Source organism: Procambarus clarkii, chromosome 2 (assembly GCF_040958095.1).
Source record: "Procambarus clarkii isolate CNS0578487 chromosome 2, FALCON_Pclarkii_2.0, whole genome shotgun sequence".
In the NCBI taxonomy this organism is placed as follows: Eukaryota; Metazoa; Arthropoda; class Malacostraca; order Decapoda; family Cambaridae; genus Procambarus; species Procambarus clarkii.
In genome coordinates, this window is record NC_091151.1 from 51,149,858 (window position 1) to 51,168,739 (window position 18,882).

The window sequence follows — 18,882 nt, forward strand, 5'->3', positions numbered from 1 at the left end:
CAGGGACACCCATAACAGCAGCAGAACAAACAGGGACACCCATAACAGCAGCAGAACAAACAGGGACACCCATAACAGCAGCAGAACAAACAGGGATACCCATAACAGCAGCAGAACAAACAGGGATACCCATAACAGCGAACAGCAGCACAGGCACAGCAATAAGAGCAGAAATGCCACAGCCGTTGCCTGGCCTGTCCCACGCTCCCAGTCGATAAATCAATAGCGCCTTTTTTCCAGTGATAGTTTTGTCAATTTATTGTGAGGCGCGGTTTAGCATTGTTATCCCCCCTCCCCTAGAGAGAGTCGTGGTCTGCGTCACGCGTGTGTGTGTGACTCTGTCTCACGTGTCTTGACGCAAGACTTGGTCGTCAGTCGTGTGATAGGTCCTTGCTTCAAGGGAAGACACCATGGGGACAACAGAGACGAGATGGAAAGTCAACAGTGGTGGCAGTCGGCACTGACACTGTTGGAATCAAACAGCAAGATGGGACGTGTGTTAAATTTAGATTTATCTGTATGACACGTCTCTCTCTCTCTCTCTCTCTCTCTCTCTCTCTCTCTCTCTCTCTCTCTCTCTCTCTCTCTCTCTCTCTCTCTCTCTCTCTCTCTCTCTCTCTCTCTCTCTCTCTCAGCAGCTTACTTCTTCAAGTTGGGTTCTAGAAAATCAATTTTACTTTTGATCTGAGAAATCCCTCAGAGATTTTTAGACTTGAGATGGTTGAGTAACAGCTCCGAAGAGGTGATTCGACTTGGAAATTTGGCTGTCGGACACGCAATTACTTCACGACTAGATTGTGTCTTGTCTACCATAACGTGAGAGATTTTCACAGTCTCCGTGGCGTAGTGGGAAGACACTCGCTTGGCGTTTCCCGGTCAAATTTGCACATGAGGAATTGTTTACACTCGTACATGTGTGCGTGCGTGTAAGCAAGAGTGGAGCAAGAGTGTGTGTGGGTGGATTGGCTGACCAGGCCAGCAATCAGGAGGCATTCCTTCCCTCCGTCCCATCCCAAATCCTTATCCCTTCCCAGTGCTAAATAGTCGCAATGGCTCGGCGCATTGTGGGAGTGGGGCGTCGACCCCCAAGACTGGTCTTGTCTCCACATTCCGCACGTCTTGGTTCGAGTCCTCTTCTTATTCCTTCCTTATCATCGTATCTCCACCCTCATTCTCGCTGCCATTTTCACTCCTTGCTCCTGTCGTCTTTCTGTGTCTTCTCTCTTCCCCTACTACTGCTCCTTGGCCAGTATGACCGCCCAGTGTAGGTCGAGGCATGAGAGTGAGGCAAGTGTGGACCAGCACACTCTTAAGCGACCCCAGCCTCGGCTCCCCGCCTCTGACAGCCTTCCCTTCCTCATATTTCTGCTTCCCTCACTCCCTCATCTCGCTCCCCTCTAACACAAACACGCCGTCACATCACACAAGAGAGCCTCACGTATACTACAGAGGCATCATTAAGAACCTCAAGGCTCAGGCGTGGAGAGTGAGATATATTCTAATTTTGTATTTATATAAATATATAATGCAATTCAATTCACTTAACTCTATTATATATATATATCATTTTAATTAATATCAATTTTGATTTAGAATCTTTGATTCAAGGATCAAAAATCCAGTGATCCAAATTGGTGAAAAGAAAATGGGAAATTAATTTCCAACACAAAAGTCCAATTATAATAGTTGTGTCAAAACTTTTATCAGTGTTTTGTAAGTAACATTGATAATAAACAATTATCTTCGCATAATTAGACTGAATTAATTACCATTATTTTCAGCATTAATTTATTATTCATTGAAGTATGAATGAGGTAATTAAGGGTCATACATACACATGTATAATTGATATATATATATATATATATATATATATATATATATATATATATATATATATATATATATATATATATATATATATATATATATATATCAAGGCAAAGGCTTTGCCTTATATATATATATAAGGCAAAGACCGAGAGATTGACTCACCAAAAACGCATAGAATTTGACAATTATGATTTATTATGAATTAATTTGAGATATTAAAGGAGACATTATGAATTATTTGAGATATTTTACGAGACATTATGAATCATTTGACATATAGATATTGTTTCCATATAGACAAGGAAGCGCAAGAATTTGGAAGAGCTTTTTGTATTTTTATTTTTTTTGTAAACAGTGAACATTTCTTGCTATTGTGTTGAAGAAGGAGGGAGTGAGGGAAGAGTGAGGGAGGGAGGGAGGGTTGGTGCGGAGGGATTGAGGAAGGGTTAGAGAAGGAGGGAGATAGGGGAGGGAAGGAGGAGGGGAGGAGTGAGAGAAGTAGGGAGGTAGAGAGAGAGGGAGGAGCTACACAACACAGTACAAGGTCATAAGGTGGTGGTACAGAAACCTCTCAAGGTAGTGTCCATATAAACACAACCTTCACACACACACACACACACACACACACACACACACACACACACACAAACACACACACACACACACACACACACACACACACACACACTGTGCCCAGTGATCTCTGCTCTCTCACTCTCACTCTCTCCCTTTCACTTTTGCTCCCGTATTGGATCAATTGTAAATATGTTACCTCCCCAACGCCTCGTAAACAATGACAGCCGCTCCCTACTTTAGGGGAGCAGTTACAGCCTCGCTCTTGTGCCAGGTAAGTCCACCACGGGCTCACCATAGCCCGTGCTATTTGCACCTTTTTATTCCCAGCAGCTGAATCTTGAACAACAAACAACTCCCTATTCAGAACTCCCAAACAGTTCTGAATTGTTTAACACTGAACTTACACGGTTGAACCCCCCCCCCCCACCCCCCCTACCCCTCAGTACAGACACGTAATGATAACACAACTTATGGACAAAGTTATGCAGTTGGAAATGTCGAAAAAAAAAGGAATAGGCTTTAAACCTCGTGTGTTGTATTAAATACAGCATACATCACTGCCAGTCACGTAGGCCAAACAAATGTATAACAAGTCCTGATGTGGACAAACTGCCCCCAACTAACAACCATCAGAGGAAACCATTAAAAAAAAATCGTAGGCTATTCCGAGCCACAGCCGGCCCGCGCACATCTCTTCCTCTTGGACAAACTTTTCAAATAAAACTTAAGAATCCAGTAAGGGGTTCGGCGGATGGTTGGCGGACGGTGGAAGGCTCTTCCTCTGCTCTCCTATCCCAGTTCCTAGTTCTCCTATCCCAGTCCCTAGTTCTCCTATCCCAGCCCCTAATTTTCCTATCCCAGCCCCTAAAAGGGGGAGAGAGAGAGAGAGAGAGAGAGAGAGAGAGAGAGAGAGAGAGAGAGAGAGAGAGAGAGAGAGAGAGAGAGAGAGAGAGAGAGAGAGAGAGAAAGAGAGAGACAGAGAGAGAGAGAGAGAGAGAGAGAGAGAGAGAGAGAGAGAGAGAGAGAGAGAGAGAGAGAGAGAGAGAGAGAGAGAGAGAGAGAGAGAGAGAAAGAAAGAGAGAGAGAGAGAGAGAGACAGAGAGAGAGAGAGAGAGAGAGAGAGAGAGAGAGAGAGAGAGAGAGAGAGAGAGAGAGAGAGAGAGAGAGAGAGAGAGAGAGAGAGAGAGAGAGACAGAGAGAGAGAGAGAGAGAGAGAGAGAGAGAGAGAGAGAGAGAGAGAGAGAGAGAGAGAGAGAGAGAGAGAGAGAGAGAGAGAGAGAGAGAGAGAGAAAGAGAGAGACAGAGAGAGAGAGAGAGAGAGAGAGAGAGAGAGAGAGAGAGAGAGAGAGAGAGAGAGAGAGAGAGAGAGAGAGAGAGAGAGAGAGAGAGAGAGAGAGAGAGAGAGCAAGCGGCAGCAGCGTCGGGTTCATATCTCGTTCAACACAAAACAAAGCTGCAGAAATTCCCGATGCATGCCACCAGGCGAGTCCCGGAGCCGAGAGGGATGAGTTACAAGGCTAAACTAAAGACAGAATAATCAGTAGAGTCATGTTCACCACTTACAAAACACTTTGCCGGTGCCAGCCTTGACGTGTGAGAGCTTGGTCCACCAGGCTGTTGCTTTACACCTGTCCCACAGCCATCATCGCCTGTCCCCCCCCCCACACACACACACACACACACGACGCTTCAACATCCACCATCAACACACAGATGAGTGATTTTCAAAAGGTAAAAAATCCATTACTTACGAGAGCAAAGTTGCATTAGTCAAAGAGCCGGAGTCGACGCATAAAGGAGTTCCTTCAAAAGATTAAATGAAGGAAAAACTACAATACCCACGTTACCCCTGAGTTGGGACTCCCAGTAACCTCTCCTCCGATGACTCTTGACAAATGATAAACATTCCTTTGACACGCAAGAGCGGTTTTGAGAGTCGATAAAGTCATCACTGGGTGTGTGGAGAGAGCTGATGGTCGACGCTCACCAAGAGTTGCTCTCGCCACGTGAACCAGGAGTGAGTGTGTATATAAACACAGCTGATTATGTGATTATGTTAGCATGGTAAATCAGGTTGTTAGGTTGTATCACCAGGTATGCACAGGTGGTGTATGGGTAGAGGTGACCTGCTGGCCCTCACTGAAGCACAGTGTGTGTGTGTGTGTGTGTGTGTGTGTGTGTGTGTGTGTGTGTGTGTGTGTGTGTGTGTGTGTGTGTGTACTCACCTAGTTGTGTCTGCAGGATCGAGCATTGACTCTTGGATCCCGCCTTTCGAGCATCGGTTGTTTACAGCAATGACTCCTGTCCCATTTCCCTATCATACCTGTGTGTGTGTGTGTGTGTGTGTGCGCAGCATGCACAGCGCCACCATTTAGGCCCTCTTGATAAAAAAAATGCCCCTATCAATATTCACGTACCCATACACCTGCCCCCAAACGCTCACCTACCCCATACACCTGCCCTCCTCCAAACAAGCCTCCAACCCCCAACCCCCTCCCATCTCACCAGCCATAATTGCCCCCGTAACCTCCTAAACGCCTGTCTGACGCTAAAAGAACAATTCACTGAACTCCCCAAAACACGCTACTTCGGCCCAGACCTGTGGGAACTCACCTTGTTTAAGACACAGCGACGGCTTTGTTAGTTCGACTTAACGCACTATACGTTAGCTTATCCGGCGTGTATACAACGAAGTTGTTGGGGTAGGGAGAGGATAGGTAGTGGGGAGGAGGATTTAGGGACAGATGATTGTGGTGGAAGATAAGGAAGGATGGGTGATAGATGGGATGATGAATGATGGAAAGGAAGAACCGGTGGATGATGGGGGAGCAGTGGAGGTGGTTATGAGTAACTGGGGAAGGATAGGGAAGGGGTTAATATTGGTGGTTATTAGGGGTGGGAAAGGTAAGGGGGGGGGCTGGTAAGATAGGAAGGGTGATGAGGAAGGGATGGAGGGAGGGGGGATTGTGGGGACAGAGATGGAAAGGGTGTTCAGGAGGGTGGATGATACACAATATCGTCCCCATGATTAACTCAAGACCCTTAACTTCTCACAGGTAAACTCAGACCCTTAACTTCTCACAGGTAAACTCAGACCCTTAACTTCTCACAGGTAAACTCAGACCCTTAACTTCTCACACGTAAACTCAGCCCCTTAACTTCTCACAGGTAAACTCAGACCCTTAACTTTTAACAGGTAAACTCAGACCCTTAACTTCTCACACGTAAACTCAGCCCCTTAACTTCTCACAGGTAAACTCAGACCCTTATCTTCTCACACGTAAACTCAGACCCTTAACTTCTCACAGGTAAACTCAGACCCTTAACTTCTCACACGTAAACTCAGCCCCTTAACTTCTCACAGGTAAACTCAGACCCTTAACTTCTCACACGTAAACTCAGCCCCCTAACTTCTCACAGGTAAACTCAGACCCTTAACTTCTCACACGTAAACTCAGACCCTTAACTTATCACACGTAAACTCAGACCCTTAACTTCTCACACGTAAACTCAGACCCTTAACTTCTCACACGTAAACTCAGACCCTTAACTTCTCACACGTAAACTCAGACCCTTAACTTCTCACACGTAAACTCAGACCCTTAACTTCTCACACGTAAACTCAGACCCTTAACTTATCACACGTAAACTCAGCCCCTTAACTTCTCACAGGTAAACTCAGACCCTTAACTTCTCACACGTAAACTCAGCCCCTTAACTTATCACACGTAAACTCAGACCCTTAACTTCTCACACGTAAACTCAGCCACTAATCTCTAGGACTAACTAATCAATAGCAACCAAACCATTAACTCAAAACATGAAACAAGAAAATGAAGCAAACTAGTGAATACTGGTAAACAAGATGACCAGCGCCAAGTCTGGCAACAAACCAGGACAAACAAACCAACTGTTTGTTAGGACAAAGATTGCAAACAACTTCAGACAAACCGGAACCGTTATTATGCAAATATAAAGTTGAGATTGGCTTAAACTTCTCGCAGGAGGACGAGGTGGAGGATGGTGACGATGGTGGATGAGGATGAGTAGCGCTAAGGGGACATACTCATCCTTCAAGAGTGGGAGAGAGAGGAATGTCCCGTTGAGTAAAAGTCTCCTGAGCAGTTCCGAGTTCGATCCCCTGTTGCTACAACAAATTACCACATGATTCAAGGCAACAGGAGGCCTATACGAGGCAACTCCTATTTACAACCACCCTAACTGATTCATACAGTATATGTGTCTAAACTACCCTTGAAACAATCCATCGATCCCAAGTCTATTGTGTTACCCACTAATTAGTTCCCTAAATCAACCACCCTGTTTCTAAACTAGTGTTTGCCTGAAGCTAAACATTTATCAAATTGATATCCATTGTTTGGAGTTATATTTTGATCTAAATTATATAAAATATAAACAGATTATATACAGTATAGGAACGAATTGAAATTGTGATGAAGCGTTTATTGGAGAAAGCATCATCGGTATGTGGCCACCGGAACATATTGGGCACTCGAGGTATTTTTTAGGACTGAGTGAGGGAGCTCACTCACTCCTGACACACAGAGCCTGCCTCCTGACACCACCCCTGCCTCCTGACACCACCCCTGCCTCCTGACACTACCCCTGCCTCCTGACACAACCACTGCCTCCTGACACTACCCCTGCCTCCTGACACCACCCCTGCCTCCTGACACAACCCCTGCCTCCTGACACCACCCCTGCCTCCTGGCACTATCCCTGCCTCCTGACACTACCCCTGCCTCCTGACACCACCCCTGCCTCCTGACACCACCCCTGCCTCCTGACACCACCCCTGTCTCCTGACACCACCCCTGCCTCCTGACACTACCCCTGCCTCCTGACACCACCCCTGCCTCCTGACACTATCCCTGCCTCCTGACACTATCCCTGCCTCCTGACACTATCCCTGCCTCCTGACACTACCCCTGCCTCCTGACACCACCCCTGCCTCCTGACACTATCCCTGCCTCCTGACACTATCCCTGCCTCCTGACACTATCCCTGCCTCCTGACACTATCCCTGCCTCCTGACACCACCCCTGCTTCCTGACACCAGACAAAAACAATAACATTCCGCATCCTGGACAAAAACCAACGGTGTATTTTGCACGGAGAGTATTCCAATTTTATCTACACACAGCCAATTAAACAGTATTTGCAACTAATAAAAAATACTTATTTTTCCATAGTACGGTCTAACTGTATTGCGCTGGAGAGCCGCCCAGAGTCATCTGGTAGTGGTGAACCACAATTTTTATAAACAAACCATTATATATATATATATATATATATATATATATATATATATATATATATATATATATATATATATATATATATATATATTTGAGTTTTCAAATATATATATATTTGAAAACTCACACCCCAGAAGTGACTCGAACCCATACTGCCAGGAGCACTCTGCATCTGGCGTACAGGACACCTTATCCACTCGACCAACACGACCGGACAAAAGAGGATGGTAGCCGAGGAGCAGAGGTGTTGTTTGTAGGGGAGGGGTGATGGGGTAGTGAGGGGGGGGTTATTGGTGGAGGTGTTGAAGGGGGGGGGGAGCGGGATGGACTCCACCAGCTACATGTGTTCGAGTCCTACCTTCCTTCCACCTTTTGATCAATCAATACAATGACTTATACCTTATGTCTGTCGACGTATTTTCATTTAAATCCCCCTGATAATTGTCCACGCTACATCGCCTTACAGTGTCCCGGACTGTACGACTAAAGAGTACAAACCATATGAGTTTGGTGAGTACAAACTGATGAGTACAAACCATATGAGTTTGGTGAGTTCAAACTGATGAGTACAAACATTTGTATGTTTGTGAAACACTACGAGAAGCCTGGTGCTTCATCTATCCCAGCATCGCCGGCAGTGGCAGCAGCCTTATCAACATCACTTTCCTACACTTGTCCTTGAGGTTATCTTGAGATGATTTCGGGGCTTTTTCGTGTCCCCGCGGCCCGATCCTCGACCAGGCCTCCACCCCCAGGAAGCAGCCCGTAACAGCTGACTAACACTCAGGTACCTATTTTACTGCTAGGTAACAGAGGGGGCATAGGGTGAAAGAAACTCTACCCATTGTTTCTCGCCGGCGCCTGGGATCGAACCCAGGATCCCAAGTCCAGCGTGCTGTTCTTAGGGTAGTATGGATGATGTTCCCGCTGGTGGTGAATTTATGAAGACATCTGAACGCTTCCGTAAGTGTGATGCTGCATCTCTCATCTGGGGAAACATTAACAGGGAGGAGCATCTGGTGCAGCATCTGCTGACTCTTAGAGCCTGGCAGTTCCCGCAAGGAATCACATGCAGTGGAAGATCTTCTGAGAAATGGTTGCTTTAATTTAACAATGACAAGTGGAAATTAATGAAGTTAAGAGAAAGAATTGGGTTAAGGAAAGGGGGGGGGAGCGGGGGGGAATGAGGAAATGGGATTATAGGAGAGGTGTTTTGGGGAATGGGTGTTTTTAGGGGAAGGGTTTAAGGGGTGAGGGGGTTAGCAAGTGTGTTATGTGGTAGTAAGTTAAAGTGAGAGTGAGTCACTCTCAGTATGCAGACCTTGTACTGAATCTTCGTCTGAACAAACTAAAACTATTGATATAAGGAACATGTCCCATCGCAGACAGGAAAAACTGCAGTAAAAAGCCAACAAAAATGCAACTCGCTATACTGGAGGAAATGGGAAGCAGGAAGGACATGATAGGGGCATACAAAATTCATATAACATTAAGGATGACCCGATAAATTGGACAAAGGAATGTTTTTCAACATGGGAACCAGTGGATCGAAATGTTGACGGTGAGACAGAAGTTTTCAGAGTAATAGGTTAAATGGAATGAAATAGGTGGTATTAATTTAGGCAAACTCAATACATGCATCAAAATCAAATACGATAAGATACTTATTAGAAGCGAGTCATTGAATCAATCTATTGAAGGATGGTAAAACCAGGGCCCTGAACACATCTATGTTGGAACATCTCGGCCAGCACACACACACACACACACACACACACACACACACACACACACACACACACACACACACACACACACACACACACATGGAATGCATTAGGCAGTGATGTGGTGGAGGCTGACTCCATACACAGTTTCAAATGTAGATATGATAGAGCCCAGTAGACTCAAGAACCTGTACAGAAATTGACTGACAATTGAGAGACGGGACCAAAGAGCCAGAGCTCAACTCCCGCATGCACAAATAGGTGAGTACACACACACACACACACACATACACACACACACACACACACACACACGCGTTCCTGGTGGGACGCGAACAAGGGGACACAGGTGGAAGCTGAGTACCCAAATGAGCCACAGAGACGTTAGAAAGAACTTTAGGTGGTGGAGGCTGTGGTGGAGGCTGACTCCATTCACAGTTTCAAATGTAGATATGATAGAGCCCAATAGGCTCAGGAATCTGTACACCAGTTGATTGACGGTTGAGAGGCGGGACCAAAGAGCCAGAGCTCAACCCCCGCAAGCACAATTAGGTGAGTACACACACACACACACACACACACACACACACACACACACACACACACACACACACACACACATACACACACACAACAAACACACACACACAGCTATCCACCTGTTTAAATGCACCAATAATCCTAAGTTTGTCCCGCAGGTGGTGATCGATGCAAGCTGCGACTGCTGCCTCCTGCCACATTACACACTGACAAACAGAATCCTCACACAACACGTCAAGTCTTGTCATCATCATCATCTCTCTCTCTCTCTCTCTCTCTAACATGAAAACCCTTCAACACTGAAGAGTCCGGCGGGCTTCACAACAGTGGTAACGACCTAGCTCTCTCTCTTTAAAGCAATATTACTGAAAAAAAGTATGCATCAAAAGCACTAAGCCAGGATGACTAGATACTACGTGAAAGGGATATAAGGACAGGATAAGAGCTAGGATAAAGGCACGGAGTGACTGGACAATGCCCCAGTTACTTGGGCGATCGGGGATTGAACGCCGACCTGCATGAAGCGAGACCGTGTCTCCACGTACCTATAAATCCTCAGCCAATCGTGTAACTCTTATATACACAGTAATCGTCACATTAACACAGTCCCGGGCGCATAAGTCGCATGTAGCTTCATTCACATTTAATATTCTCGCGAATTAACACTGTAATTCCAACATTCAGGTATTCTGAGATAACAACCCATGGATATAAATTGGGTAAGTTTAGACTGAGGGAAAGACCTGGATAAATACCAGTTCTGAAACAGGGTCGTTCATTTATGGAACAAATTACCAGGCAACAATGAATGTGGGATTGTTAGATTTGTTTTGAGTGCTGGTTAGACATGGGTATGAATAGGCGAGGGTCGATATACATTAGAGCTGTTTCGTATGGGTCAATATATCTTTCAGAATTTCCTGTACTCTTGTGTTCTAAACTGGGAATGAGTGAGGGAGCTGGCGAAGCACCACATAACTGAAGTTCTTATTAATTATATTATTATAATAATAATTATACTAATTGTTATAATTAATGATTATTGCTCTTCCTTGTGCTGGGTCATGAAGGAAGCGGGCCTCGGGTGAAAGAGGGCTGTGAGGATCTCTGTCAGGAACCCGTAGGTGCGGGACCGGGCCGTCCACCTCCTGGGGCTCGGGCGGCACCCCCCTAGGCTCTGCTGCAGGAGGCTGGGGTCGTTCATGCCCTTGCTGGGGTGGGTCTTCTCCGGCCCCGACCACGGCGGGCTCAGGAGCTGGAGCCCTCTAGGGGCAGTTCGTTGTTGTCTTCAACCTCGTTCTCACAGTTCCTGCGACGGCGCTGGAACCAATCGTATTGGTGGTTGCCTTTCCATTGGAGACTTTCGGCGCCGTGGATGAGGACGGACCTGCTGCATGGGTAACAGCTTCTCCCCCGTATCAACCTATCCTGGCTTTGTGCCCTGGAGGCCAATCCAGACCGACAACCAGAGCACAATTCCATAGTCTCAGGAGACCGATGGAAGCCTACTACTATATATACAAGCGTATACGCAAGCAGGTATTTGAAAGCTTATGGAACGAATGCGTTAATAATATCGTAGGAGGAAATCAATGGAGTATTTGGGAACATTTTATGTTGAAAGTAATACTTGACACTATGTCGATATCCACGAGAGGCTGGTCATGAGACTCCACTCTCACGCATTTATTAAAACTTTGAGGCAGTGGGATGTATATACTATGTTTTAATAGTTTTGTACTATTTGTGATTGGAGAATCGAGCTATTAGCTCTTGGACCCCGCCTTTCTAACCAATCTATTGACTGTTGTGTGTGTGTGTACTCACCTACGTGTGTTTGTACGGGTTGAGCTCTGGTTCTTTGGTCCCGCCTCTCAACTGTTAATCTACTAGTGTGTATTCACCTAGTTGTGCTTGCGGGGGTTGAGCTTTGCTCTTTCGGCCCGCCTCTCAACTCTCAATCAACTGTTACTAACTACTATTTCCCCCTCCCCCCCCCCCACACACACCCTAGGAAGCAGCACGTGACAGCTGACTAACTCCCAAGTACCTATTTACTGCTAGGTAACAGCGGCATCAGGGTGAAAGAAACTTTGCCCACTGTTTCTCGCCGTCACTGGGAATCGAACTCGGGACCACAGGATCACGCGTCCAGCCCAGTCAGAAAGTATACTTGAGTACTGGAAATAACTCAAATAAGATAAATTTCTCAATGTATATACACCCAGAAGCAGGATACACCCCTGTGTATATATATCGTGTAAATATTCCTTTAGTTATTAAATGTTACAATGGAGCGAGACCTGGAGAGTGTAACAGCCAATCAGGAAAACTAATTTTATGCTCCGTTAACAATTTATTTTATTTCAAGTAGATCGGGTCGTTATTCTGCTGGGCAGGCCATTGGCGACAAAACTGCTCTTTGGGTGCAAGGAACCACATTTTCCTATTAAATATACCCCATATATTTTGAAATCCATCCGTGCCTTCAAATCTAACGAAGCCACCAAGAACAGGGATGGAAAACAGCACCCACCCACCCTCAACCCTCCCCAAACAGAAAGTCCCTCCCTGTTTCACTCCAGGGATGCTGCCGTTGACAACGGAGTCATCTTATCCGCAGCAATCATCTCGCGCTTGCTGATGAGGCGTCACAATTACGTGGATGAAAAAAGTTGACCAGATCACACACTAGAAGGTGAAGGGACGACGACGTTTCGGTCCGTCCTGGACCATTCTCAAGTCGAGTATCAAGTCTCTTCACTTTCTAGTGTGTGGTTTGGTCAACATATCGCGCCTGTTCGTGTTTAAACATATCGCACATGTTCGATATATTGTTTTATAGCGAGGTCAACCTTGTCACAAGGGGGACCAAAACCAACTTGGGCATTAAACTTTTTTTTTGTTGAAAGTCTGCCCCGAGGAAATATTTCGGTTAAGAATTTTTTTTTTCCCAGAGGAATAATTTTGACCAGGGGTGAAATTATGAGAAAATTACGTAATCCCGTCAGAAGGGGGAAAAAAAATTAGGCTCAAGAGGGAAAAAAATGCTGTTAAATAAATATTCAGGGAGAAAAGTTCTGACCACATATTTCCCCGAGAAGAAAATTCGTTCCAGACGAAACGTTTCGCTGAAGGTTAATTTGTATTTATTTTCTTTGGTTCGAAGGTGACAAAAACCTAGGTGGGAAGAACACTGACGAAGACTTACCATGGCCGTGTGAGCACTCGTCTCCGTAACTACCGAACACCCTCCTTACACTAGTACCCCCAGTCCCCCTCCCTGTGTACCGGTGTCTGGGGGAACTGAGGAGAAGCTTCCTCCAGTGGTGGTGGTGGTGCCAGTGGTGGTGGTGGTGCCAGTGGTGGTGGTGGTGCCAGTGGTGGTGGTGGTGCCAGTGGTGGTGGTGGTGGTGCCAGTGGTGGTGGTGGTGCCAGTGGTGGTGGTGGTGCCAGTGGTGGTGGTGGTGCCAGTGGTGGTGCCAGTGCCAGTGGTGGTGCCAGTGCCAGTGGTGGTGGTGGTGCCAGTGGTGGTGGTGGTGCCAGTGGTGATGCCAGTGGTGGTGGTGGCGCCAGTGGTGGTGGTGGTGCCAGTGGTGGTGGTGGTGCCAGTGGTGGTGGTGGCGCCAGTGGTGGTGGTGGTGCCAGTGGTGGTGGCGCCAGTGGTGGTGGTGGTGCCAGTGGTGGTGGCGCCAGTGGTGGTGGTGCCAGTGGTGGTGGTGGTGCCAGTGGTGGTGCCAGTGGTGGTGGTGGTGCCAGTGGTGGTGGTGGTGCCAGTGGTGGTGGTGGTGCCAGTGGTGGTGGTGCCAGTGGAGGCAGCGCCAGTGGAGACGAGTCCAGTAGACACGATGAGTGTGATGAGGCGGCATCATGGCGAAACGCACCACTTGAACTCCACCTTCGACGGTAATAAACATTTACTACTTTCAGTAGAAGGGCGTCGGCGACGACGACGAGGCCGCCCAGGTGACAGCAAGACTAGGGAAGTAGACACAGGCGGGTGACACACCAGCCGACACACACCGCAGCATCATTGACACCTCTGGACCTTGAGACGTGGACAAGACGCATCACCTCCTTTACAAAAGGTTCACACACCTGCACACTCGACACTCAACCCACACCATAGACGATGAGAAGTCGACGACGACGTTTCGGTCCGTCCTGGACCATTATCAAGTCGTTTCGGTCTAAGGAGGGGACCGAAAAGTCGTCGTCTCCTCATCTTCTTGCGTGTGGTCCAGTTCGCATATCTTCAAGCCTCGTTAATATACAATGATGGTACTTATACCACCTGGTCACTTAAGCTACCACTTAAGCTACTATTAATTTGATAAAGAGTCAGGAAAAATTAAAGCTAAAGACCTATTTTAAACATTAAACACGAGCCTAAATATCAGGGACGGGCACTAGACCACTATCCTGCTGACACCTATCCTGTGTTCCAACAGTGTCAGAACAGGAGTGCCAGAGTGTGTCCTGGTGAACCTGGCACTGGTCAGTGTCAAACACGCGTGCGCTACCACGGGCACTGGCATGCCAAACACGTGGCACCAGGATGCCAGCCCCATGGCACCAGGATGCCCTGGGGAGTAACTAAATGACCCTCGTTGACCCAGAATCACCAGGCTGATTACCAATAACGCCAGTAATAGCTGTCAATAATTAATGTATAACGACCCCCCTGCCCCCCCCCACGTAACGACCCAGTCCGCACGACCTTAACGACCGGGTCATCAGTCGTAATAGGATACATCTGACTGCATGAAGCGAGGGGGGGTAGGAGGGGGAGGGGAATAAATTGACACGAGCGACGAAGGGTTACAAATTCCATCGTAAAAAGCACAATTGAAAGGTCATATTGTGAGTGCTATGGTCTGTAACCATAGAGGTCTGTGAGCCTCCAAGCAGCACAAAATCTTTCACTTTTAAAACTGTTTTTTTTTCCTTAAATATGTACTTAATTATATCTTATCGCCATAGCTGTCACGTTATTTTGATCTTATCAAATATTTTGTTTTAAGCGTCATATGAAACATTTGAGGTTCTGGAGGGTGACCTTGCCTGAAGGGTCACCCTCGAGACTAAGGTCACCCTCGATACTAAGGTCACCCTCGACACTAAGGTCACCCTCGATTAAGGTCACCCTCGACACCAGGGTCACCTTCGACACTAAGGTCACCCTCGACACTAAGGTCACCCTCGATACTAAGGTCACCCTCGATACTAAGGTCACCCTCGACACTAAGGTCACCCTCGACACTAAGGTCACCCTCGACACCAGGGTCACCTTCGACACTAAGGTCACCCCTCGACACCATGAAGGTCAACCTTTACCACCAATAGGTAAGCCTATTGGCCATTTTCCATTAAATTTATTAAAAAAAAAATAATTATACAACAATTTAACTTGTTGTTCCTTTCTCTTGAGGAGGGGGGGGCGGGGGGGTCTTTGCCCCCCCCCCCATCATTGACGGCAACACTGTGGGGGGGGGGGGGGATACACATCAGAGGGGGGGGGAGGGGGGTGAACACACACACACTAAGGGTTGTGCAAGTGACGAAGCACTACACTACACCATATCTAAGACATCATTGCAGTGCCAATATTTATCTTCCAAGACGGGGGGGGGGAGGAGGGGGTCATTTACCCCCCCCCCCCCTACACACACGCCACCAGTTGTTTACTCCTCCGGTATTTTCCCCTCGGAACACTTGTTTACTGTTGACATATTACACACTTTGGTGATTACACGAGCGGACACTTATTCGGGGCATATATCTGGTACACTCACTTGGTGTATATGTGTATGTATGTGTGTACTCTGTACACTTGCTCACATTTACAACTTATACACTCGGAACTGCACTCGCAAAACGCTTTAATATATATATATATATATATATATATATATATATATATATATATATATATATATATATATATATATATATATATATATATATATATATATATATATATATATAAATCTTCAAATATAACCACAGAAGCACAATATTCACCGAATGTAGTTTTGGGAAGGGTTGTATATTGGTATTTGGGAGGAAGAGGAGGGTGGTCACTCACTCGTCTGCTCTCTCTCTCACCACTCCTCACAGTGCGGGCCCAGTGTCCACTCACCACTCACAGTGAGGGGCCCAGTGTCCACTCACCACAGTGAGGGGCCCAGTGTCCACTCACCACAGTGAGGGGCCCAGTGTCCACTCACCACTCACAGTGAGGGCCCAGTGTCCACTCACCACTCACAGTGAGGGCCCAGTGTCCACTCACCACAGTGAGGGGCCCAGTGTCCACTCACCACAGTGAGGGGCCCAGTAGCCACTCACCACTCGCCAAGTGGCTTGCAGTCACTCATTAACTGTCCTCGCTCGTAAGACACTGAGGAGAGAGAGAAGCAAATAATGGCCACGAGAAATGTTGTAGAGGCTGCGACTTATGCCCCAAGACGCATCCTCCCATGTTGGGTGGGAGAGAGGGCGAGAGGAGGAGGAAGTGGGAGAGAGCGAGTGGGAGAGAGCACGAGTTCTGGAGGGTGAGAGCGCGCGGCACCACCACCTCTGCTTCGCGCGGTGTCTGAGGCTACACTGTGGGATGCCTGTGTCCCATCGCGCCACCTACTGCTGCTGCTGCTGCTGCTGCTGCTGCTGCTGCTGCTGCTGCTGCTGCTGCTGCTGCTGCTGCTGCTGCTGCCGCTGCTGCTGGGGCCCTACGCACCCTCGCACACTCCCCTAGAGTGCTATCACTCTCACTTATACCTCGGCGCGTCTCAAGCGAGCAGCGTTTCCCGCTCCTGTAAGTGTGTCTAATCACCAGTTTAGAACACCTCAGGCTTACCATGAACAACCTTAACAGTTCTCCCCCCTCGTTCAGCCTACTCACACACTCACCTGACAACGGTGCAGCTTACTTCCTCGGTAACTACGGTGAGCTGATCATGACAGCTGTAGAGTACCGCAGGTCAGTTACCGTGACAGTGAACAATCCAAGTGGGGGGGGGGGGGTGGTCTGGCACGCTGTTGGCACTGCTGCCAGCGAGTGTCCTGATGATGGCACTGCCGTTATTGGTGCCACCAACGGTAGAGTGGGCACTGCCATGTGCGTCGATAATCAGTGCCAGTCCGGGTTCAGGCACCGACACTTTTAAACTACAAAGGTGCTACGCGGCCTTCCCGGCTTGGTGCCTTCTTTTGGCACTTGCCAGCACAGAGAACCCGCCGACGCCAGCACAGAGGGGTCGCCGACGCCAGCACACAGAGGGGTCGCCGACGCCAGCACACAGGGGGGACGCCGACGCCAGCGTTGGTCTGAACGCCACGAGGTCTACAGTGGAGAGAGTGGGGAGTGCTAACGGGTCGGGGCGCTAGATAATAGCATTCTATGTGTCAACCGTCTCACTCCAAGTGGGTGATTGGGAGAGCTGGGGAATGTCTGGGGAGGCTGGATGTGTAGGGGGGCTGGGGGGACCTGGGGGGAGCTGGGGGAGGCTGGGGGGAAGGCTGGGGGAAGGCTGGGGGGAGGCTGGGGGAAGGCTGGGGGAAGGCTGGGGGAAGGCTGGGGGAAGGCTGGGGGGAGGCTGGGGGAGTGGAGTGTCGCCATTTGTTACTTTCCAGTTTATTTATAGCTAATACTCAAATATAAGAGACAGAAGAGGAATGTGTGTGTGTGTGTGTGTGTGTGTGTGTGTGTGTGTGTGTGTGTGTGTGTGTGTGTGTGTGTGTGTGTGTGTGTGTGTGTGTGTGTCCATACCTAATTGTGCCCCATGGTTGAGTCACGGTTCTCTGACTCCGCCTGGCGGCCATCACGTATCTAGTATAACAAACGCCTTTTCTCCAGCGACTTCTCGCAGCGGCCGGCGAGTACCTCCTCCCCTAGGCCTACACAGGCCTACATCATACCATCATCTGTACCCCTCAAGTCTAAATATCCTGTGCTCATCCTTCCCATTTTACTTGATATATAAATATTTGAAAATAATCTCCCCCTATGTCCATTTCTTTACTACTTCTCCCTCTCATCCATTCGTTCATGTGTCTCCTCTCACCATTGCGATAATCTTATCGTTCTCTCTCACCTTTCTCATCTTCGCTTCTCTCATTTTCCACCCGTTAACTTCTTCCGGTTAATGTACCGAGTTCGCTTAATATATAAATCCGGTATTAAGCGAGTGAGTCCTTAATGCTCGAGGTGAAGAGAGAGAGCGAGAGAAGTGAGAGCAGTGAGCGAGGGGGAGATAGAGGAGTGAGAGAAGGTCAAAGGAGAGTGAGGGAAGGTCAAAGGGAAGTGACAGGAGGTGGAGAGAGAGGTCAAATGACAGGACCAAGATGACATCATAACATAACATCTCACTAAGTCGATTTGCTTTATCAAGTGTTTAACACTTCTGGTGTGCCATTATGTTGCGAATTTAGGGAATAATAATTGGAGGACAAAAGGACAAGCCGGAGCCCCTATGGTTGTCCCTGGTCCCTGTGCGGCCCCTGTCTACTCAACAGTGAAGACAGGGACACAAGGGGTTGTGGTCCGAGGTTAAATATAGCAACAATATAATAGTGGTAGTGTACAAGTAGTAGGTGATGTGAATAGTTGTACAGTAGAGGAGTGTGCACTGTGAGCAGCCCTGATGACTGTACAGTAGAGGAGTGTACATTGTAAGCAGCCCTGGTCACTGTACAGTAGAGGAGTGTACACTGTGAGCACCCCTGGTGACTGTACAGTAGAGGAGCGTACACTGTGAGCACCCCTGGTGACTGTACAGTAGAGGAGTGTGCAGTGTGAGCAGCCCTGGTGACTGTACAGTAGAGGAGTGTACACTGTAAGCAGCCCTGGTCACTGTACAGTAGAGGAGTGTACACTGTGAGCAGCCCTGGTCACTGTACAGTAGAGGAGTGTACACTCTCAGCAGCCC

General features: G+C 47.8%; 1 protein-coding gene across 2 annotated transcripts in view; it reads right to left on the reverse strand.

Moving 5' to 3' along the window:
- The window catches only part of LOC123762344 (uncharacterized), a 360,436-nt gene extending 343,871 nt beyond the window's left edge, over nucleotides 1-16,565 (reverse strand). The window contains exon 1 of one of the 2 annotated variants that reach the window (XM_069326012.1): nucleotides 15,980-16,565. The gene's annotated coding sequence lies outside the window, so the exon portion shown is untranslated. The remainder of the gene's footprint in view (nucleotides 1-15,979) is intronic. The other variant, XM_069326022.1, reaches the window with a different exon arrangement.
- Between the last annotated feature and the right edge of the window lie 2,317 nt (nucleotides 16,566-18,882).